The sequence below is a fragment of the Ambystoma mexicanum genome, chromosome 6q (genome assembly GCF_040938575.1).
Source record: "Ambystoma mexicanum isolate Mex_15411 chromosome 6q, UKY_AmexF1_1, whole genome shotgun sequence".
In the NCBI taxonomy this organism is placed as follows: Eukaryota; Metazoa; Chordata; class Amphibia; order Caudata; family Ambystomatidae; genus Ambystoma; species Ambystoma mexicanum.
The window spans coordinates 950,462,124-950,487,164 of record NC_090937.1 but is presented as its reverse complement, the minus strand read 5'-3'; positions in this window follow the sequence as shown (position 1 = coordinate 950,487,164).

The window sequence follows — 25,041 nt, the reverse complement described above, 5'->3', positions numbered from 1 at the left end:
AATCCCACAACACAACTGGGAACCCGTCCAAAGCCAGCAAGCAAGTCCGAGAGATATGCCAAGCGTTCGATCTTTCGGACACATGGAGACAGCATAACCGCAACGCGAGAGACTTCACATTCTACTCATCCGTCCATAACACAAGCTCCCGGATTGATTACATTATGGCATCTACCCACTGTCCGTTCTCATGGGGAACGAGTCAAATTCTACCACGCACTCTCTCCGATCACTCGATGGTCACACTTGAGGCCTCCCTAGCAGGCGCACCGGTCCCCGGACTAGGATGGAGATTCAAGCCGGGCTCACTTTCGGATGCGGGCTTCGCAGCTGAGTTATGCCAGGAACTGTTAGCCTTCATTGAGATCAACCAGGGTTCTGTCGACTCGGCCAGCACTGTATGGGAAGCGCTGAAGTGCTTCGTTCGAGGAATATGCCTATCCAAAGAAAACAGGATGTTAAAGCTAATCCGTAGAGAGCTCTCCGACAGCGAACAACGTCTAAAAGAGATAGAGTTGAGAGCCTCCATGGCACCAAACCCTCAACTCCAAGCAGAATTGAAAAAAGAACTCCTGAAATACAAGGAAACAGCCGAAAGGGAACTAAAATTCCTCAGCCGCGCCCACCGAATCCGTCAATATGGAGAGGGACAGAAACCTGGTGCGCTACTAGCCCGGCTGCTCTCAATAGACAAAACCCCAACCCGAGTGGAATGCATCAAGGACGCATGCGGGCAGCTGGTATACACAGAAGAAACGGTCGCCAATACATTCCGGGACTTCTATCAGAACCTATACAGTTCCAGGGGTGGCTCGAGCTCAAATTCGATACAAGAGTACCTCAACGACACTGAGTTGTACTGGGTAGAGGCAGTCCTACGAGAACCACTGAACACACCAATAACAGAAACAGAAATATTGGACACAATAAAATCCCTCCCGAGCTCCAAAGCGCCGGGACCAGGCGGGCTCACGGGGGAGTTCTATAAAGCACACGCGGCTATCCTGGCGCCTCTCCTGCTCCAAGTCTATGAAGAATCTGTTGAACGGGGCAGCCTCCCCCCTACGATGCGTGAAGCCAATATAATAGTGCTGCATAAAACCGGTAAACCCACAGACGAATGCGCTTCATACAGGCCTATCTCTTTGATCAACCTGGACAATAAGATTCTCGCAAAAATTCTCGCATCACGACTTCTCCCTCTTATGCCGGCTCTGGTAATTGGAGACCAAGCCGGATTCATTCCGGGTCGCAGCACTACCTTTGGCATTAGGCGTCTGTTTGGTGTTATCGAGGCCATAGACCCCACACAACAAGCAATAGCAGTGCTTCTTGACGCTGAGAAAGCGTTTGACTCCGTGGAGTGGCATTTCATGCTAGCAACGCTTACACAAATGGGCTTTGGCAAATTCTTCATTAAGTTAGTGTCACTATTGTACAACAACCCCCGGTCTTACATCACCCTGGGCAACACTAGGTCCTCGGCCATAGCACTGGAACGTGGAACAAGACAGGGATGTCCACTCTCTGCTCTGATCTTTGCCCTCATTATGGAACCCCTGGCGTCGCGACTGAGGGAATACCAAATTCATAGGGGTCTTAAACTAGGTCCTCACAAACTGATTGTCTCCCTCTACGCCGATGACGTGATACTGTTTATTGGCAACCCCCGAGAAAACCTCAACCCCGTAATGCGTGAAGTAATAAAGTTTGGCCAAATGTCGGGCCTTACGATTAATCATTCCAAATCTGTAGTGTTTCCCCTGACCCCCAATACAGTCGAATTTGTAGACGATCACGGCTTCAAGTGGGAAAACTCAAGGGTGCGCTACTTGGGGATTTATATGTCTCGCAACCACCACGACATATATAGAGACAACTATGTGTCCGCGCTGAACGCCATCCAAGAACGGATACACAGGTGGAAGACGCTTCCATTAACACTGTGGGGCAGAACCTCCTTGACGAAAATGGTCATACTCCCTAAGCTCCTGTACCTGTTCTCTAATATCCCGCTCCTACTCCCCAAAGCCTTTCTCCTGAAAGTCAAGTCCGTAGTCCTGGAACTTCTATGGGCAGGTAAACCTGCGCGCGTTGCGTATAACACCCTAGTTCTTCCAACGTCAAAGGGGGGCCTAGCATTACCAGACATAGAAAAATACTATTGGGCAGCCCAAGCTCATTTTTTGAGCTACTGGTATATGTCCCACTTCGTGCGCCCACATGTGCAGGTAGAACGCGCCCTAGCCTCACCAGACCTGCTCAGTGCCATCATTATAAGTCAAATCCCAGTACCACATAACTCGCTGAATACAGCACTGTCCACATATGCAATCTGGAAAAAGATGGCTGTCAAATACGGCGTGACCGTAAAATATTCCCCCCTATTACCCATCAGACACATCCCGGGCATCCCACTCACGAATGAAAAAGTTTTCCTAATCTGGGCCGATAAGATAAATGTCCACTCCTTCGGGGACCTCTTCCCGGAGGGCACCTTCCTCACCCCACAAATGGCCAAGGACAGAGGGGGGAACACCTCCCTGGATATATTCCTTTATTTTAGATTACGCCACACCCTGCACAAACTGTTTCCTTCATTCCCCAAACAACCCCCCACATGGGATCTGCTACACATATCCATCCAGGCGCGGGGAGAGGGAAGGCTGGTATCGCGACTTTACAATTCCCTCGTAGCAGACACAGGAACACCTAATCCTAAAACACAGCAAAAATGGGAATCTGCCGTTCAGACATCAATAAGCGCAGAAGACTGGTCCTATATCCTGCGCCAAACTCAAAAAGTCGCCATAAACACACGCTTTAAACTAATACACTTCAACTTCGTTCATCAAACATACTACACTCCAGTTAAGAAGCATCAACATCATCCAGAAGCCTCGACCCAATGTGAACGGTGCAAGACGCCACACGCAGATTTCCTTCATCTAGCATGGGATTGCCCGGGAATTCAGCGCTTCTGGGTCTCGGTCTTACAAATAATTGCAGACATCATAGGGGAGCCGGTGGCCCCGCTGCCATTGGCGGCTCTTCTCGGCCTCACTAGACATCTACAACCCGCTTCCCGTAAACTAGCGTCACTCCTGCTGGTCCTGGCCCGAAGACGAGTCGCCATGGCGTGGAGCCGCGGCCCTATACCCAAAATCGAAGACTGGAAGAAAGACGTAACATACTGCCAGGACGTAGAGAGTGAATTTATAAGAACCCTACCTTTGCACGCTCGCCCCCCGGACATTTGGGGACCATACATCGCATATCTGCTAAATAGTACTGTATAATCTGATTCCGATACCACTGGAATGTGAAATGGGGCTTTGTGACTGAAGAACTAATGTATAACTTTGAGTCAGTTTTAAGCAATGAATGCATTGATACCTGTTTTGTTGACACGGGAGTGGTGGGGTGGCCTTGGCGGGAGAGCTCGTTAGTGGGTAACGTTATATTATTCCTTTCTCTTGTTCTTTCCTTCACCTCCCTCTCCCCCTCTCTCCTTTCCCCTCTTTTCTTTCCTTGGTTATTAAGAGGGTGCACCATGTTGGCGCACGTGTACCGATGATATGAAAAGTTCAAAAAATAAAGTTTTTAATCTAACTACATCCATCATACTACAATATTCGTTTTAAAAGTCAATATGATTAGAATACGCAAACTTCTGAAAATACCCTCCATTGCAAAATACTTCAAATACGCCATTACAATTCTTATATGAAAAAACATCTTCTAAACTCTAATGTAGTTATAATACATCAAAAGGTATCTACCTATTTTAAACACTCCTTTTATTACAACATACTATGAACACACATAATATCACACTGTCACTCACATAATTGTAATCAGGTTCATTTAATCCAGTTTGGATTTCTTTTCCTGATGACCCAATGATTTTTTAATGTGAATACAACAGCAGTGTGTCATACACTAATGTTGTTCCTACTTAGAATGTACTGTTTATGAGGGTCTAAAAAAGTAAATGTATATGTACAATTGTATACAATTAAAATGTTTAAACTATCTGTAAGGATATTTGGCGTGTTACAGAACAGAGTACAGCACTACTGCACAGGTAGCAAACAGCACAGAGTACAGCACTACTGCACAGGTAGCAATTTTTTGCAGCACCACCACAAGGGTGCGGTGCATTGCTATATGTGTTGCCAGATTAACAAGGAAAGAAAGGCCATTCAGTCAAAAACGATTTTAACATATAAGATGCAAATCTATTTTTACAGTTAAAAGCACACGTGCACATTCAAAAATGCACACTATTTTTCACCTGAAATGCCTATGGTGCGAGAGACACATTTGAAAATAATAACTAACATTACTTATAACTAACCTGACTAATGAAACATAATCCACTAATAAAAATGTGTCTCCACTGCAGAATTAGGCCTATTCTGAAAGTGAACTTTTAAACACACATCCATTTTTTTTTCTTTTCTCTGCTGCCCTGTCCACATAAATTCAGGAAGCAAAAGGGCTCGAAAGAACAGGAAATCAGTTGGTTACAAAGTATTACTATAAAAATGAGCCATTGTGTAGAGAAGGAGGAGATGGCATGATTGATTCTGATTGGAGCAGCGTCATAGCAAGTATCATGCTAGAGGGAGTGATCAGAGTTTTGCTGAGGGGAGTTTGAGGAGAGAGAAAGGCAGTCAAGATTTGGCAGAGCTGGGAGAAGGACCTTTTTCCTGGCTGAGACATTCCTATCTGCAAAAGCTGAGAATTCCAGATAATAACCCCGGTTTGAGAACGGCAGGCGTTCGTTTTCACTGGGGTTAATCTTCAAGGGAGCCACATTCAGAAAGAGAACAGCTGAAGAAAACTCTGAACAGATAAGGTAATTACATAAGTGTGGGAGCAGAGTGTGTATGAGAATGTTCAGTCAGAGTAGGAAAGGAGATTCCAGTGCCTTAATCACACGTTAATGTTGCAAATTGTGTTCTGTTCTCCGCCATTTTTTTTCAGTGTATTACAGACAATGCTGTTAATGTGCTGTTTTATTTATTTCTGTAAAGAGTGAGATCGTGTTTAAATGCAACTTTTATAATACAGAAAAATATTTGAAAGCAGACGGGTGGTGTGTCTTCTATTTACCAATAAAGTACTGATGATGAGGGGAGATTTTTAAACAATGCAATTGTCATTTTAAGACAGATGTGTGCATGATCATATTCAGTATGGACAGTTGAGAGTGATTGTTTGTAGCATAGCTCGTTGGAGGTACATGAGCCAACGGGAAGAGGGACTCTCTGAACATAGTTCCCTACCGTATATAAGGTAGTGGAAATTACCACAAAATTACCACATATAGCTCTCTGTCGTAAATAAGTCAGTGAGATCGCCCATGGTGGCACACTAACACCAACACTGAAAATGTGGTATTCCTAAAATGTAGGTCTGAGGTCTCTCTAGTGATTACACGAAAAATCTAAGCAAAGATAAGGGATTCTGGACATTGGGGCCACACATAAAACAAGGGAATTATGCTCACCAAAATACCACCAACCACGCATACCAACCACGCATACCAAATATGCATGTCTGGGTGCTGAAATAATGCATGTCCACTGTATTATTGTTGCACATGGCCAAATCTGAATACAAGGAGTGATTATTGCTAAGTTATTTTTCGGCGGTAATAAAATACCGTCAGGCCCCAAATCTCCACAAAATACCCTACATATCCTGCTTAACAAATGATATTTTTTTTTCACAGAAAATTAACCAAAGATTTCAGTTTCATAACTCTATGGAACTAAGTAACCATACCAAGTTTAATCAAATACATATACTACAGGCACTATCCTCAATTGTACTGCAATCATAAGTACCATATACTGTTCATTACTGTTCATTATATTTTCCAGACTTTTTCCCTACTGCGCCTGTGCGTGGATACAAGATGGCGACAGTTTCAGAAAATATGACGCACCTCACGTTTTTATTGACCAACCAGCGAGCGAATCCCATGTCTGAGGACATCATACCATCCTCTGGACTAATCGGAGCCCGTTCGGCGGTAATAAAATACCGTCAGGCCCCAAATCTCCACAAAATACCCTACATATTTATGGTGCGTTGCAGGCCGGGAAAGTGATCATAGAGTACCTACTGGGCGTGGCAATTGTGTCTCACACTGCCATTTGCACATTAAAGGGAACCCATTTTATAATAGCAGTGTGCCACTAAAAACGAATTTCAGAATGTCACAAAGGTAAACCACATTCTCAGATCTAGTGCAATATTTAGAGGCAAAGTTGTTTGCACATGGGAATTGGTCGTCAAATAGCACGTTAGAATGGAGTAACCGCATTCAGGGTGAGGTGCAGAAAGAAAAACTAGACAATATTTTTGCAGAAGGCAGCATAATTCAGGTCTGCCTTACAAGATTATTGAATGCAGCCGATAAAAGTGCAGAGAAAGACTGTTTAATACGGCTATGCGGCAAAATATGGTTTATTTTAAACAAGTCCCTGCGAATGCAAGAGAATGATACTCAGCAAATTAACAGGTTAAAGACTGATTTAGATGGGGCAAGTAAAAATCAGGAAATGTTGAGAGCAGAATTGGATGTATGCCAAAAAGGCATGCAATTAAAATGCAGAGACTTTGATACTCAGTTATCCAAAAGCAAGAAACAATTTGAAGATAGTGAGCAAGAATTGGCACACTTAAAAGCCTTAGTGGATCACATTAGGCAGGATAAAGATGAGGTTGTTTCAGAAATGCAGATTTTACAAAAAGAACATTGTGAAAAAGAAGGTGATCTCCAGAGTGCAGAACAAGAAATGATTACAATGATTCAAGAAAGAGACAAGAGAAATAAAGAGTTCAATGAATGCCAAATGCAAATGTGCGACATGCAGGAGGTGATTAATAAAATGAATGGTGAAAACAACTATTTGCAAGATGAAGCCAACAGACTCCTTAAAAAGTGTAAGGACTTAGAACAGCAAATGTGCATTCCCAGGTCCCAGGAGAGGCGGCAGGGTACCACATTCAATGGAGTGGAGGTGAATTCTAGCTCTGCCCAAAGAGCTAGTGCTCCAGTGACTGGGCCGGTGACTGAACTTGGTTGCAGCGCCTTGGGGGATTTGATACTCCCATTGGGGGCAGCCACCAATCTCATACACCTGAAAACAGGATTGAATCACAAAATAATTGCAACAAGTAGCCCCATAAAAATAATGAAATCCATTAAAGCCCTGATCAAACCATTTAAAAAGGGAGGTGAATGCTGCATTGAGGATCACTTAGAAGCGGTGCATGACATTTTTAAAGCACTCCAGATACCTAAGGAACAGTACAGACAATATTTTCATTTAACTTTAGATGCCCCGACGGCCAGCATCATAAGGGGATTAAATGAACAGCAGAATATGACATGGCTGGAGTTTGAAAAAGAAATTAGGCGTCATTTTTCTCCTTTTCAGTCATTGCAGGAGGCAAAGAAAGTCGCGTACACAATTACTGCTGGACCTAATATATCTCCTCGCCAATTTTTACAAGACTTAAAAAGAGCATTTTCTCGCTTTGATGTATCTTTTGACTCAAATTCCAATGAGTTTAAAACTGCATACTTCTATGGGCTACAGAAAGACATCATATCCCAATTGGTCCGTGAATTTGACCGTGACAAGTCCCTTGAATGGATTGTACATCAAAGCACAAAACTATATGAGGTACTCTATTGTCAGGGTAGAGAAAGTGATAAAATGAAAGATACTAGACCTAAATCTAAAGAACCCTCAGCCACAGTAATGGAAATCAGGTCAGCCAAAATGTCCCTTGAGTCTGCTCAAAGCCAAGGTAAAAATAATGTGACACCTGAACAAAGGGGTAATCAACAAAGATCGCCATTTCCTGTACCAATGTTCCAATCACATGATCCTAGTAATAGAGAGAGCTACATCAGCCCTAGGTATTTAGGGGACAGACCCCGGGTAGGATACCGGCCTGATATGGCAGGTATGAACAATAACCAGAGACAAAATCAAGATCAAAGAAATGATGGTCCCTACCAGTCATTGGGGACACAGAGCAGATTTGATCCCAGCACCATGATATATGGTAATCAGGATAGGCCCCAATAAATGGATCGATTTACTGATAATGGAAATCAACATAGGGGCCAGTACCCACAATCTGAGAGACAGGACATGAGGCAAAACGTGAACTACAGTCCACGCCAGTACAATGATTCCCCACCAGGGGACTATAATCAAAGGATGGGTGCAACCCGCTCCCCTCCACAAATGAATCAAGAGTTCAGAAACCATCCCAACCGACATCAATCACCTGAGAGGTATCAGAATAGATCCAATCAGGGGGAAAACAACCAATATCGACCTAGGCCACAGAAAGAGGATCCTAGGGAGATGGAAAGGTTCCAGTGCCTTGAGGCCCAAGTGAAAATGTTAGCTGAGCAAATAGGAAAGCTCTATACAGCGCAAAAACAACCTTCCAAAGAGGGGGCTGATGGCCATAGCAATGACCGGGGGGCTTCCGAAAAGTGACTAAGTACTCATGATAACTGCAGTGCCAAAATGACAGATTACTCTGATATAATTTTGCATAACGACTCTGAGATGCCTAATGGATTAAAAATGAAAGTACCAGTAAATGAAATTGTGACAGAAAGTGCAAATACTTCTAAAAAAGAGGTACGGTTTAACTTAGAGCTAAATAAAACAGTAAAGATTTGCACAAATGAAAAAGAAACATTAGGAATTCCAAAAGAACAAAGGAACAGATTTAAGAAAAATGACTCATGCATGGGGAATACCAGTGAACAGGGAGTAAGTGGGGATGCTCTAGCTCCTTCCCTGGGCAAGCAAAACAATGACCAAACACAGACAGAAAAAGGAAATACTCACAAGGAGGGTACAAGTCAATCACCTGAAGAATTCTTTGAGCCACATATTTTTGAAGAGGCTGAAAGGGCTGGTATTACACTAAATGATCACAAATGCACAGAATTAAAAAATGACAAATTGCTGAATGATGTTGTTACACATGTTCAGTTGGAGGATTGTAATGTGGTCTCTGATGTTACCCAGATGGATGGGCGAACAGTGGCCACACTCCAAAAAACCTCTGATCATGGAGAAATGAATAAAAAATCTCGCGCAGAAATGGGTAAAAAGGAGGGAAAAATGTCTTTCCATTTACCAATGTGCTTAGCCAAAAGTGAAAAAGACCTGAGAAAGGTGAGCCCTGAAATCAGTAAGAATTCACATTTCTTATGTGTATTAGAGGAAGTTGAGGACAGATATTATGCACCCATCACTGTAGAAGAAAAATGCCACACCTTTGCTATGATTGACACTGGCACACAGGCCACAATTATGTCCAAGGAGCTGGTAAGGAGTATCAATGAAGGGAGACCTCCACAGAGTCAGATCACAGTGAAGGAAAATCAAGGCCCAGTGCATAACTTTAATGGGGAGGAGGTGCCCATCATAGGTGTAACTGAGGTTGACATAAAAATAGGAAAGCACAGAATGAAACAAGAGGTATTGATCACATCTATTTGCCATTTCTGAAGGGGACAGATTGCCTGAAAAGATTGTCTCCTCTCATAGATGGGGTGAATGGAGTGCTGTGGTCCTTAACCAAAAACACATTGAGGCCTAAGAAACTAAAATCACAAAACAGCAATATAAATGAATGTCACACCGTTGCCAAAACAAATGATGCTGTGGAGGTATATCTCCAGAATAGCTGCATACCTAGTGTCACTGTCATATTAATGTGTCAAGACAAAATGCAGAGCGACAATGAAAAACTACCTGTACAAATATACTTGGACCCAAGGAAAGATTGGCAGACTGCCATAGATGAGCACACATTATGTTTTTATCTAAAAGAGAAAACGTGCAAACATAATATTGCTCCGAAAAACAGATTCAGAAAAACACATTACCACTCTGGCAGAAATACACATGTAAGATGAGCAACCATGGGTTCATGTTGGTATAAATGATTATTTTAAAACAATAAAAGCCACTTTAGCGCTTGAACATGAAAGGAGTTTCATTAATGAGAAATTGTTGCAAAAAATAATGGAAAGGGAAGAAATCCCGTGATTTAGGATTAAAAACCAATATGTTTCTGGCTTGGACAGTCCAGACTTTGAAACCCGAATTGCAGGCAGATGCATGCTTAAAATTAGCATTGGGCAGAAAACAATTTACCATAATGTATGGATAGTGAGTGGAGCACAAAATGAATTTTACATGGGAAATGACATCATGCACAGAATGTGTATGGTGTGAGATTTCCTTAATCAAAAAATATGGTCACGCCTAGGTGGTCCGGCACCTGAGTTTGAAGACAAAAGAAGGGCTTATCATTGTGCACAACTGGTTCCTTATGCAATCGAATTACAAATGAGGAAAAATACTATTATTCCTGCATTTACAAAACAGTTTGCAATAACACTGAAATGCAAAAATGGACAGCAGATGAAAGGCTCTGATGCATTTGTATGCCTGAATGAATCCATAAAACAGCAAGGCCTGGATTATGAATACATTCCATTGGTAGACATTGGTGAGGGATCTGTAAAAATCATGGTAAATAATAAAGGTTGTCAGGATATTCATTTAGAGGAAAACTCCCCATTAGGAATGGCCATACAAAGATCACATTATACGGCAGATTTAAATAACATGGTGATTGGGAATATTCCTGGAAAATATGTAGATGCCAAGGGCGAATTGCCAGAACACCTGGACTCTCAGCCCAAAGGAATATTTAAAATTCATTCTGTGTATCCTTATGATTCAAATGAGACAGTGTGCTGCCATCAAGAGGATTGCATAATATTTAATTTAAATGAAAATGAAACAGAAAATCAGCCCATTGAAGTGGAAGCTGATATGCCAAAATATTTAAAAGTGGCAGCTTTACAAAAAGACACAGCCACACAGTTAGAAGAAAGCGCCGAGATTCCCTTACCAGAAGATTTTCCAGAATTTTCCAAAATGGTAGAAGAGCAGATCTCCTTAGCGGATGCATGTGAAAGCAATGAAGAGAGGGACAATCTGAGGGAGATATTTATGGAGTTTAAGGATGTATTTGCAAAAGATGCTTATGATTGTGGTTTAACTGATTTACATGTGGCCACACTACCAGAAGGGTGTAGCAGAAATCCAGTGTTTGTGCGCCAGTATAGACTACCGCTGGCATGTTTAGAATCATTGGCAGAGATTATTAAAAATTTGGAATCACGGGGAATCATCAGGCCCATTCATAGCACATCCAATACACCTATTTTAGGTGTATTGAAGCCAAATGGTCAATGGCGGCTGTGTGCAGACTTGAGAGAGTTAAATAAAAGAGTACCAATATCTAGATGGCCACTGCCATTCATTGATCAGGGCCTAGCTCAGGTACATGGTTCAAATGTATTTACCACATTAGATCTCACCTCTGGATATTGGTGCGTGCCATTGGCAGAGGAGATACAACATTTATTTTCCTTTACATTTGACAGGACTCAATATGCCTGGCTTAGAACTCCGTTCGGGTACATCAATAGTGGGAGTGAATTTGGCATATTTCTGAGAAAGGCCATGCCGGATGCAGCGGAAAGAGGAACAATAGTTTATGTGGACGATGTCCTGATAAAAAATGAAAGCCTGAAAAGCCATTTTGATGAAATAAGACATGTACTTGGCCAATTGCAGAAAGCAGGCGCCAAAGTATCTTTGCAGAAAGCACAATGGTACAAGAAAAAAGTGAACTTTCTAGGGCATGAAGTGACTGAACATGGGCTAAATCCACAAAAGAAGAAAATAGAGGCCATACAAAGATTAACAGATCCTAAAAATGTGAAAGGAGTAAAAAGTTTATTAGGGATGACAGGCTATAACAGAAAGTTCATTGAAAACTATGCAGAAATCACTCAACCATTGACTAAACTGCTTAAACTGAATACTCCCTGGAAATGGGAAAAAGGGCAGTCTGATGCAGTGGCTAAATTAAAGGAATGTCTTGTAAAGGCACCATGTTTAGCATACCCCATAAAGGACAGGGATTTCTTTATAGAAATAGGTTTTTCTGAACATTGTATGTCAGCAGTGTTATCACAAAAACACGATTTGAATCACAAAACCATTGCATATGCAAGTAAGGCATTTTCCCAAGTTGAAATGAAATTTAATGAATGTGAAAAGGCCCTATTAACCACTGTGTGGGCGCTACAACATTTCCGCCCCATTGTTCAGGGAGAAAAGGTAATTATTGAAACAAATCATCAACCTTTGCAATTTTTAGAGAGTAAAAGAATTAGATCAGGTAATCTAGCACAATCCAGAATCACTTCATGGACGCTGGAATTACAAGGTTTTCCCGTAGAAGTGAGATATGGACAAAATAAAAAGAACCGAATTGCTCAAGGGTTAGCTGACTTACATGACTGTGCAGCTGAACAAATACCAAATGAAATGGAAGTAGAAACTAGTTTACAGGAATTTGAACAATCACCACACAAAGCTTTTGATGAAAAAACATGCAAGGATTTGCCAACTGTATATGTGGATGGTTGTGCTTTTCACATTGAAAATGACAGTAATAAACAGTTAGTGGCAGGAATAGGAAATGTCTGGTTGAAATGTGAAGGTGTCCCCAGTATAGGGATGAGGATTGGAGATAGGAGCAGTCAGGTGGCGGAATTGGCAGCCATTTATAAAGCAATTGCTACTGCAGTTGATAAAAAGTTCAGTGAAATTGTCCTGGTGACTGATTCTGACTATGCACGGAATAGCTTTGTGGAGTATTTGCCTGGTTGGAAAGCAAGAGGCATGGTTACATATAAAAAAATGCCACTTAAGCATGGAAAAATGATACAAGCCATAGACAAATTGGTGTCAGAGAATGAGTTAACAATATACTGGAGAAAAAATCGTGGGCATTTAAAAACACCAGGAGAGGATAAGGAGGGAAATGATAAGGCAGACCACCTGGCTAAGATTGGGGCTGTGATGGGAGAATTGCTACCTATTGATTATTTAATGGGTGAAATACAAATTGATGCAGTCACACGTTCTAAAGCACCAAAGGAGGTAGATCAACCAGTGTTGCAGTGGAGTCATGACACGCCAGACCAAGATTTGATTGAGGCACAAAAGAATGATCAAATTTTGGGAATCTATTATAATCATTTGATAGATCCCGGACAAAATCCTTTAACAGAAAATGATTGTATGGGAAAAGAAGAGTTGAGGGTGCTATTAAAAAACAAAACACGAATTAGATTACAGGATGGACTCATGATTAGAGAGTCCATAACAGGACAAATACAGTGGGTAGTACCCCTTTCATTCAGAGGACTAATGCTACACCATGCACATGATGCCATAACTGCAGGACATAGAGGTTCACAAAAAACATTAGAAATACTAAAAGATTATGCTTACTGGCCACATATGTCCCAAGATGTGGAATTATATACTAGAGGATGTCTAGTATGCGCCCAATTTAAACCTGCTTCACCAATGCATAGAGCACCATTGATGAAAAGAGGCCTAACTCTCCCATGGTCAGATTTGCAAATAGACTATGTAGGTCCTTTAAAAAGGTCGAGCAGGGGACACCGTTATATTTTGAGTGTGGTATGTTTGATGTCGAAGTGGATTGAATGCATTCCTGCACCGGATTGTAGTGCGCAAACAGCAGCCACATTGCTGGTGAACCATGTGTTCTCAAGGTTTGGGTTGCCACAAAGAATTGAGTCAGACAGAGGAAGACATTTCACAAGTACTCTAATGAGTAAGGTATGGCAAATACTAGGTGTGAAAAGGAAACTACATATCGCATATCGGGCGGCGTCTTCAGGTACAGTTGAAAGAAGCAATAGGTCTGTTGTGGATATTTTAAAGAAATTTGTGGCAGAAGCAGGTTCCAGCTGGGATTTACGTTTACCATTGGTTTTGATGGAAATCAGGTCGACTCCTGCCAAAGCAACAGGTGTTAGCCCCCATGAGGTCTTAACAGGTAGGAAAATGGTGTTACCACAACACCTACTATACAGAACACATGAGCAAACCCTTGTGAGTGCATCCACAGTTCATGAATATATTGATGAACTGAGGAGGCATTTGCAACATGCATTTGCTTTTGTGCAGAGAAATCTGGAAAGAGCTGCTGACAGTGCAAAATCATATTATGATAAAAAGACATCAGTAAAGGAATACAGTGTAGGGGATCAGGTGTACAAGTTTCATTTTGGAAAAAGTAAACAGAAAAATTCTAAATTTCAAGCAGCCTGGCAGGGGCCATTTCGAATTATAGATAAGGTCTCTCCTGTAGTGTATAAAATTTTGAAAAATGAAGCTGAAACAGCAATAGAGCAGTTTGTCCATGTAAATCAAATCAAACCATGCCATCCCAGACATGAGATCAGGCAGCTTGAGCATGTAGAAACAGATAAAGTCCCTTGAACACAAAAAGAGAAAATAAATGGGTGTAATCAGGAGGCAGTGACAAAGAAGTTAAAAAGTTGATTGTTATGATGGCACATAAACACTGTAGTATATGTAAAAATATATAATATAAAATAAATAAATAAATAAATGCACATATAACGGAAGCTCATGGTTGGTGTGCAGAGAGAAAATGTATTAAATATTGAATGCTGTTTATGTGTGCTTGTTTTCTTTTAACTTGTGTTTAATTTCAGAAAAAAAAAACGAAATATTTTTACCAAGCATGTTTTATTTTTGGCAAAAGGGTGAAGTTAGTATTGTGCTATGTACTTAATTTGTGTATTTTCTATTTGATTTAGAAAATTAACATTATTTGGTCGGAGGTTCCGGGATCAGAGGCCACGGGAGACGATGGAGTCCTGGAGTCCCCTGGATGAAGACCAAAAGATGCCTGCCTCCAGGTGGAGGTGAAGACAAGATAAGCAGAATGCTGAAAAAGATGACTCCTATGGATCTAAGATTGCCGAGATGAAAGTGTATTCAAATGAACCAAATAACATCGCTGGTCGGGACATATCAGAGACAGACAAGAGTGCTGACATATGGAGTTCCACGTATTTATTATTTTAATTATTTATTTTAATTTGTTATATTAATTATTTGTTTTGGTTAGTTGTTTTATTTCATTGTTTTAATTGACTTGAAAAATCCAAACTTAGAGTAATGCCACTTCCACTGAAAAGGCAAATGTAGAACATTTTGTAAACTAATGAACTCAGATGAATACTGTATTGATTGCAACTTTTTCATTGATGCACATGAATATTCATTTTATTGGATTGATATATTGTGAAAAGAAGAAAAAGAACAAATTGTTTTTAGGAATTGGCTTGGATCGTAGCCAGATTCTAAAAACAAAAGGAGGGTATGTAAGGATATTTGGCGTGTTACAGCACAGAGTACAGCACTACTGCACAGGTAGCAAACAGCACAGAGTACAGCACTACTGCACAGGTAGCAATTTTTTGCAGCACCACCACAAGTGTGCGGTGCATTGCTATATGTGTTACCAGATTAACAAGGAAAGAAAGGCCATTCAGTCAAAAACGATTTTAACATATAAGATGCAAATCTATTTTTACAGTTAAAAGCACACGTGCACATTCAAAAATGCACACTATTTTTCACCTGAAATGTCTATGGTGCGAGAGACACATTTGAAAATAATAACTAACATTACTTATAACTAACCTGACTAATGAAACATAATCCACTAATAAAAATGTGTCTCCATTGCAGAATTAGGCCTATTCTGAAAGTGAACTTTTAAACACACATCCATTTTTTTTTCTTTTCTCTGCTGCCCTGTCCACATAAATTCAGGAAGCAAAAGGGCTCGAAAGAACAGGAAATCAGTTGGTTACAAAGTATTACTATAAAAATGAGCCATTGTGTAGAGAAGGAGGAGATGGCATGATTGATTCTGATTGGAGCAGCGTCATAGCAAGTATCATGCTAGAGGGAGTGATCAGAGTTTTGCTGGGGGGAGTTTGAGGAGAGAGAAAGGCAGTCAAGATTTGGCAGAGCTGGGAGAAGGACCTTTTTCCTGGCTGAGACATTCCTATCTACAAAAGCTGAGAATTCCAGATAATAACCCCGGTTTGAGAACGGCAGGCGTTCGTTTTCACTGGGGTTAATCTTCAAGGGAGCCACATTCAGAAAGAGAACAGCTGAAGAAAACTCTGAACAGATAAGGTAATTACATTAGTGTGGGAGCAGAGTGTGTATGAGAAGGTTCAGTCAGAGTAGGAAAGGAGATTCCGGTGCCTTAATCACACGTTAATGTTGCAAATTGTGTTCTGTTCTCCGCCATTTTTTTTTCAGTGTATTACAGACAATGCTGTTAATGTGCTGTTTTATTTATTTCTGTAAAGAGTGAGATCGTGTTTAAATGCAACTTTTATAATACAGAAAAATATTTGAAAGCAGACGGGTGGTGTGTTTCTATTTACCAATAAAGTACTGATGATGAGGGGAGATTTTTAAACAATGCAATTGTCATTTTAAGACAGATGTGTGCATGATCATATTCAGTATGGACAGTTGAGAGTGATTGTTTGTAGCATAGCTCGTTGGAGGTACATGAGCCAACGGGAAGAGGGACTCTCTGAACATAGTTCCCTACCGTATATAAGGTAGTGGAAATTACCACAAAATTACCACATATAGCTCTCTGTCGTAAATAAGTCAGTGAGATCGCCCATGGTGGCACACTAACACCAACACTGAAAATGTGGTATTCCTAAAATGTAGGTCTGAGGTCTCTATAGTGATTACACGAAAAATCTAAGCAAAGATAAGGGATTCTGGACATTGGGGCCACAAATAAAACAAGGGAATTATGCTCACCAAAATACCACCAACCACGCATACCAACCACGCATACCAAATATGCATGTCTGGGTGCTGAAATAATGCATGTCCACTGTATTATTGTTGCACATGGCCAAATCTGAATACAAGGAGTGATTATTGCTAAGTTATTTTTCGGCGGTAATAAAATACCGTCAGGCCCCAAATCTCCACAAAATACCCTACATATCCTGCTTAACAAATGATATTTTTTTTTCACAGAAAATTAACCAAAGATTTCAGCTTCATAACTCTATGGAACTAAGTAACCATACCAAGTTTAATCAAATACATATACTACAGGCACTATCCTCAATTGTACTGCAATCATAAGTACCATATACTGTTCATTACTGTTCATTATATTTTCCAGACTTTTTCCCCACTGCGCCTGTGCGTGGATACAAGATGGCGACAGTTTCAGAAAATATGACGCACCTCACGTTTTTATTGACCAACCAGCGAGCGAATCCCATGTCTGAGGACATCATACCATCCTCTGGACTAATCGGAGCCCGTTCGTGGACCGAACAGGGATGTGAATCTGCGGACCGAAATCAGAGATCCCAATTTATTTTTACCTACTTTTGGGCAGATTAAAAAATAAATAAACTATTGGATAGATTCACACCAAATTTACAAAAACACACTTTTGGGACCAAGCTGCTGCTCCTTGCCACAAATTTAAAAAAAAATAGCCATCTGTTCGTGCTGTAGGCCTGAGCAAAATGTATTTTACATAAATCTATGGTAAAACACACACATTTTGGGACCCTCGCTAGAACTTTTCCCCCTGCACGAAACGTCACAAATCTTTGCAGAATCAATTTGACAGGGCATATCCTTTTTTTCAAGGTTTCATGAAAATTCGTCCAGGTGGGGCAAACTTATAAGCTGCCCAAAAAGTGCTCTTCCTATGGGTTGACCAACTTAACCATAACTACACGGTGTTACCACAGGCTGTGTAATATAGAGACAATGAGTAAAATCAATTGCAGCTCATACACTTGGCTCCAGTGACAAAGGTACAGTAGCAACATCTCGATGTGAGCCAATAACGTACAATAATGACACTGCAGGTTATTAATATAAAGCAGCAGTTTTTATAGTTTCATATATATGTCAATTAAAAATATACTACTGAGCATAATGACCATGCATGCATCAGCCACAGTTTGGATTACATATTTCAACAAACTGTTAGAGAGCCAGGGATAACATTTAATTCATGTTTAAGGTGGGAAGCTCAAGGGTAATGCGTATGTCTTGAAAGCAAGACAATGCAGCACAACATAGGTTTGAATCCCGATCCCGTGCTTAGAAACCTGGTATTAAGCACAATATAAAAGAACAATAATTATAATCACAATTTCTCAAAACTTTGATAAAAATGGTTTATTGTGAATTAGAATCATTCCATACATGTAAATCAATAAATGCCTCATAATGCATTCAGTCAATATGTAACTGTGACTTCATAGTTAACTGTTTAAATGCCAATGGGCCTCATTACGACCCATGCGTTAAGGGTTAACGCCGTCGTTAACCTTTAACGCCTATTCTGATCTTAACGGCTGCTCTTAGCAGCCGTTAAAATCCATGGCGCCAACCTGCCATGATGCTAATTACGCCACCGTAATTTACGGTGGCGTAATTAACGCCTTCCCCACTCCCATTATGCCCTATGGGGCAAAAATGGGAATGGGGAAGGGAAAATGGGAAATGGGGATTTACTGCCCCACTCACCTTGGAATGGGGCGGTAAATCCGCCATCCACCATGGTGTAAACGTAGTTCATGGTGTGAAAGTGAGGAACACATTATCAGTATAAACAGCTGCACCGTTTTGGCACCAATTCTTAATTGGTAAACATGGCATCATCACAGTAGTTGCAAGGAATACACAATTCTAATACATTAATGGGTCTGCGCTGCATATAATTTAACCTTTGACAAAGACATTAAGCTTGAGAGTTTGTAAGTACAATTGGAATATGTTGAGGGAAAATAAGTATCACAATTTCGGAAACATGGACTTTGTTTTCAAAGGATCAGCGACGTTTTTTAATGGATTATCAAATGCGAACACCTTTCCAACCACTTACGAGATGCATTACCAGCTAAAGGAAGAGCTGACTTGTGTGTGAGCTGTCTTTGATGTTTTTCTATCAAGCAACCTGCATTTCGTTATAATTGCATATCAGCAATATTTGTCAAAGCTCGCTATTTTCTCTCCCATTTAATTGCAGATGCGTTGTGCACCTTTCAGCAGTTCCCAATATCAATATGCATTATGTAATCTCATGTTTAATTATCTAAGCCTACCGTTATCAGTGTAACTAAATACTGTCAAAGCATATTATTTACAGTTCAGATAGGATCTGAAGTAAAAGAAAACATTAAAATGGCAGAAAACAATGTTGTGTACGGCTACCTTTGGGTCACCAACAGGTCCACCCTACAACTATGTATCCCCTTGGCGTGAAATCCCCACAGAGAAATATTGATTTGTAACCACTGTAATGAGGTGATGGCAAGAAAGTACAGTATTCTCTATGCCGCAGGGGGCCGTGGAGTCCTGAGACCGAAGGAAGCACATATCTCAGCCATCACATTTAACAGCTCCCATGTAAAAAAATATTCATGGGCGCTCCTCTGCGAGAACGAGCACGGCTAAATGACCTGTTCTTTGGGAAGGTACCCACTCGCGAGTCCCCAGCACACTTTAGCTCACTCTACCTTTCACAGAGGGGAAATAACTATTTGCATATCAGTCTTTGTCCCGCCCACATGGGCAGTCCAGCACCAACATGCTTTGTCAATTCTCTTCTGAACAAGAGTACCAACAGCAATCCCAGACACGTGTTTCAGCCTTGCTGCACCTCCCATGTTAAACTGCACAATTGCTGCCCCTGCACCGTTAAAGGCCACTCTGCACATGATTGTGCACACATCTCTGCTATGTCGAACGGTCTAATTCACAGCTCCGAATCTTACAAGGTGTAGGTTCTGTGAACGAGACAGCTGGTGAAAACGCATGAGGTGGTGGATTGTAGGATGCAAGGTACCTAACAGTCTGGGAAAAGAAGGGAGTCTAGCAATAATATGCAAAGTACGATTTGCTCCTTTCATGCTTTAGGCACAGGTGTTTGCTGCACCTCTTCTGTGCTGGGAATGGCTCAGAATTAAATAAGTGGGGTAAGTGAGATTGGCAAGACACCAAATATTATTGTCTTTCCTGTTTGGGTGGTAAGGCTTGCACTGACTTCTTTTGGCTCCATCCGGCACCTTTCTTCACCCCTGAACCATGTTTCCATGGGAACAATGTAGAAGGTGGAAGAGGGTCAAAGGGTCAAGTACGAAGTAAAATAAGAGACAGACAGCTAATAACTCCAAAGTATATTCCACATTCAGTTCAAAGTGTCATGATAGATAGCTGCAGCGCGTGTTGTCATATGAGAGGTCACTTGCAATCTCATTGTGGAATATATCCACATAGTCGATTCACAATTTCTTTCATAGGTATCCATCAGGCAAAGACAACATCCCCATGGTAAGCCTGGAATCTAAGGGGACTATGACCACTCGGGAGGGGGATCTCTGGAGGACTTATGTTACTGATTACTCCCTGTTTCTTTCCCAGCCCCGCTGGTTCACATTGTAAAGGTGTCCCTGGGACACTTCAACACTAAGCCATGCCAGTCACTTTCTCAATATAGGACACCCACTCCTGTCCTGCCTGTCTTGATCCACTGAACTTTCAGAAGCACCAGCCTTTCTCCTGCGCAGTTTTGGAAGGTGGCAACAGAGTGTCCACAAGTTTAGATGAAATCTGTAGTCATAAAGTTAAAGGTCCCTTTTCTAAGGGCTGTGCAGGGTGATGTTTTAGCCTATTTCTGTTCATTTAAAAAAAAAAAAGTCTAATTAGATTTGATCACAAAAATGAATGACTGTGTAGCAAATATTTGTGCAGGAGCAAAACAAATATCCATAACGACAGGAAAACCATTAATGCACAGTGTGTTCCCCACGGGGTGCCGGAAGAAATGACCTCTTTTGTCAGCATGCATTGTTGAAGTTATTTTGGATATCATAAATATCTGATTCACATATTGACCAATGTACAATTGAATGTGACAATGTCCAGTCCTACAATTAAGGCAAATGCAGCCGCCTTTTTAAAAGTCACAAGTGTTCCTTTAGGAGTTAATTGAAATCAGCTAAGCTTTTATTGCCACCCCAGGATCACTGTATGCTGCTGCTATTAACTTATGGAATTGTGTATGGCGGTGGGGGGACCGAGTGGGCCTCATTACAAGTCAGCCGGTCCGGAAACAACGGTGGCAGTAAATCTGTCGCCACTGTTGTTCCAGACAGGCTGATTCTGAGTCCTGCAGGCGAGAGGTGTCACTCCTGCCAGGTCTGACCTGGCGGGAGTAACACCACCCACCTGCAGGCGAACACGGAAACACCGGCTCTGTGATAGATGGAACCAGTGTTTCCATGGTCCCCATCCCCATGCAGAATGGTCACAACTGCTGGTGTCAAGCATGGCACAAACTCAGGCCTCCAACATACAGGTGGGAGGGGGCGGGACTTCTTGCAGAGGCATTCGGCTGCTCATCTACACAAAGACTGTTATGTTGCCCTCAGGAAAGACGGGAGACGCTGTAAGGGCGTTGGAGGTGTTTTTTGGGGCTTCGCTGGCTGGTGCAACCATTGCTGCAAAGTTGCAGAACAGAGTCGCTGAGGTCTTGTCAACACAAAGCCCAGTGGAAACCGGCCAACAAACTGGAGAAACCATTAACAATGTATACACCTGGGAGAAAGGCTCAAAGAGTCTGAAGGAGCAAGGGCTGAGCATTGGGGGTCGAGCCGACACCAGAGAGAGATGGTGGAGGCTCTTCCCCTTTCTTCCCCAGATGGACCTGTGATGAAGGAGGACAAATCCGTAGTGCTAGGCAGGAGAGTGATCCCCGAGCATCAGAGACACCAAGGTGGAGGTAGATAACTCGTACTTTTAAATACAGGGTAAGACACCACTCTACTTGGAAGGCGAGTGAACCAAGTCTGCCATGGACTTGAAAAGCAACATAAATAAAAGGAAAGAGTCATACCCTTTTTTGACTTGTGAATGCTGGAAATATAAGAAGGGTCAAAGGAGGAATCATATGCCTTTGAAATGGTTAACTTGTACGAAGCCTAAAGAGAATTGTGCCCTACGATTGCTTGGACTTTGTTTGTTTTGACACCTTTGGAAAATTATGTTGGTAATATAGAAAGAGCTGTGTGTGTCCAGCTGAGAGAGAATTCCCTTCTCTCTTTAAATTGTGTTTACTGTGTGAGAGTCAAGTTATAATTTGGAAACAGGATGCATAACGTTATTTTGGACATTCTGACACAGACATTAGTTCGTTTTGTGGCGGCAGGGAAACCCCTCCTAGAGTTAGGGCAAGTTAGGACCTTTCTCAAATAAAAGTCGATACCAACAAATACACCGCTGCTGTGTCAGTCTCCTATCTCCGTACCCTCACTTTATGATAGTTCAGATATGGATTTATTTGTATTTATCATTGGAACTTTAGGATCTGTACAAAGCCTAAACTGTAACTCAGTTCTTTCATTGGGGTCTTGTTGGAGTAAAAAGAAATATGAAAAATGACTGAATTGTCGCTATCATGTTGAGACGTTGACTCCACAAGTAATGCTACCACTGGATGTATTTAATTACATACGTGAGCTATATATTTCATAGTAATGTTTGCATAAGGTCAAGAATAAGAAAATATGTATTAAAAAACTGATGATGACCGCTAATTTGAAACAAAACTTAATTATCACATGATCTTGCATCAAGCAAAGAGCTGAATACATTATCCTCTACTTCCTAAATTTGTCATGACGGAGAATTCTGTCAAAGCTTACTATTTGCACCCTGCGTTATATGATTTAAATGCCCGCTATAGCTGTCTCAGAATGCATTATCTTCTGAAATAGACTCATGGAAGAGTTGTCGTCTTGAGTTAAGGAGCAAATATTTCACATGCACATAGCCAATTCTGGGTAGATTTAGTAAGGGAACGCATGCAGTAGATTAAAAGAGAACTTCACCTGCTTTGAATATCCTCATGTATAATTTTACATATGATTTGCAAAGTCCAAGCCACTGAGCACTGCTGTTTTTCTCTTCCTATGATAAAGGCAATGTAAGCACCTAGTATTAACAAAAACACAACTTCATATCCCACGGATCGGTCAACCGCCAGGGGCGGACTGGCCCTATCGGCCTTTCGGCCGCTGGCCGAAAGAAATTGGACCAAGGATGGCCCTGGGCCATTTTTTTAAGCCAGCCTGGGGCCGGTTTTAGCGATATACATTTTGTAATTTCAGTTACTTTAAGTAACTTAAAGGTGGTTGCTGCTTGCCTGCCGCCAGCTCGCCTTGCAGCGTGCAGACAGGGATATATGCATTCATCAAAGAAATGTAACACTTAGTTTCTAATTGTTAGCTTTCTTTGATGAATGCACCACAATAGCTGAGGCCGTGTTGGAGTACCCTCAGTCAACCGCTGGCATGGCGCCAGCTAGGAGGCAGCCCTGTTCATGCCGCGATCTCTCTCTTTTTCAATCAACAACAAATTGTCCACTCGTGGGGGGTGGGTCGTGTGAGCTGTGAGAGCTCATGTTGTTTTCTTTGGGGGCAGGGCTGGGCCGGCACAGAGCTGCCTCCTTGACCAAGCTGTTCGTCGAGAAAGGGCCGAGCACAAGCATTCGCAGTTTCACATTTTGCAATCTGGGCACGAATGAAAAGCTTGTGCCATGCTGTTTGGCTGTCCTTGTGAGTACGTGTGAATCTGCTGCATCCATCCAACAGCACCAGAGGTAAGAACCTGCCTGCAGTCTGAGTGAGTTGACTGCCACTGCCTCAACCCACAGAGGCAGTGTTTACGGGGTAGAATGAATCATGGACCAAGGTAGGTGGTCAATGGCATGCGTGCGTGTGCCAGTGCAATTGCAAAATTTGCAACTCAGCATGGGGTGTGGGGGTCGGCCGGCACTCCATTGGGGATAGAGCGGCAGGTGGCAGTGGTGGAGTCAGTGACTGTCACTTGATGCCTGGGGCAGTGAGCAGAGCGGAGGGCCTCTGGCTGGACTCGTGCAAAAAGACACCATTTGAAAAATAAGCGGTATTTAAAACACCACTCGCTTTTCCCTTGCCACCGTACTCAGCGCTGCCTGCCTTACCACGCTACCATCAGTACAGAGTCATGCCAGGCTACTTCTGATAGTGCAAGTTGCACTATCAGCCAAGTTCCAGGCAATCAAATACACCCCTATCTTCCTGGACTCCGAAAACAGGGTGCTAGGGCCCAAGCGCAGAAAAATGTTACTGATCACAAAGTACAATTTTTGTTTTCCACATGTTTCAAAACATTGTACTCTTCGAAAACTCCCGCTGTTTTTACTTTCGAAGGAAATCTAAGTTACTGGAAGCGCTAAATACTTTTGACACTATGCCGAGAGTCGACCCATTTCGTGCTGGGCAATAAACCGCTTAATCCTCATTCACTCGCTGCATCTTGTCACAGAACAACCCCTTCAATATTGTTCATGACCCCATGTAAGCAGCTACAGTGTAATAGATGCCACGGCTGTGTCTGTTTTTATGATTGGCCCACGGCAGGAATTGCATAATTGCATCACAATGTGCATGAAACACCATTGAATCATAGCCCATATTGTCCGATCAAGTAATGTTTTTCCAGCTGATGTATTAGTGCTGAACGTATAGCGGAGTGGTTCTTTTGGACTTCTCTTCTTACTTGGGTGTTTGGTAAAAGGCCGGCATATGCTCTAGCAGCCACTTGAATGCTCCGCATTACAGCTGGAGCCAGTACAATTATACAGCACACAATTAACAAGTCTAGAGGCCCATACAGAATTCCGACACCAACAATATAGGAAACACTGTGACATACACAGGACTGGGAATAGGAATGCTCGGGTAGGCCGGGCTTGGAAAGCCCGTCTCAATTAACAGAAACCTATTAGACACTGTTGTCTTAACTTAGCAGAGTAATATAAAATATGTTTCCCCATGTCCTAGTCATAATCACCTGGAAACTGGAGCACCCACTAAGTCATAATTAGGCCAAAACTCTGGCACAATTA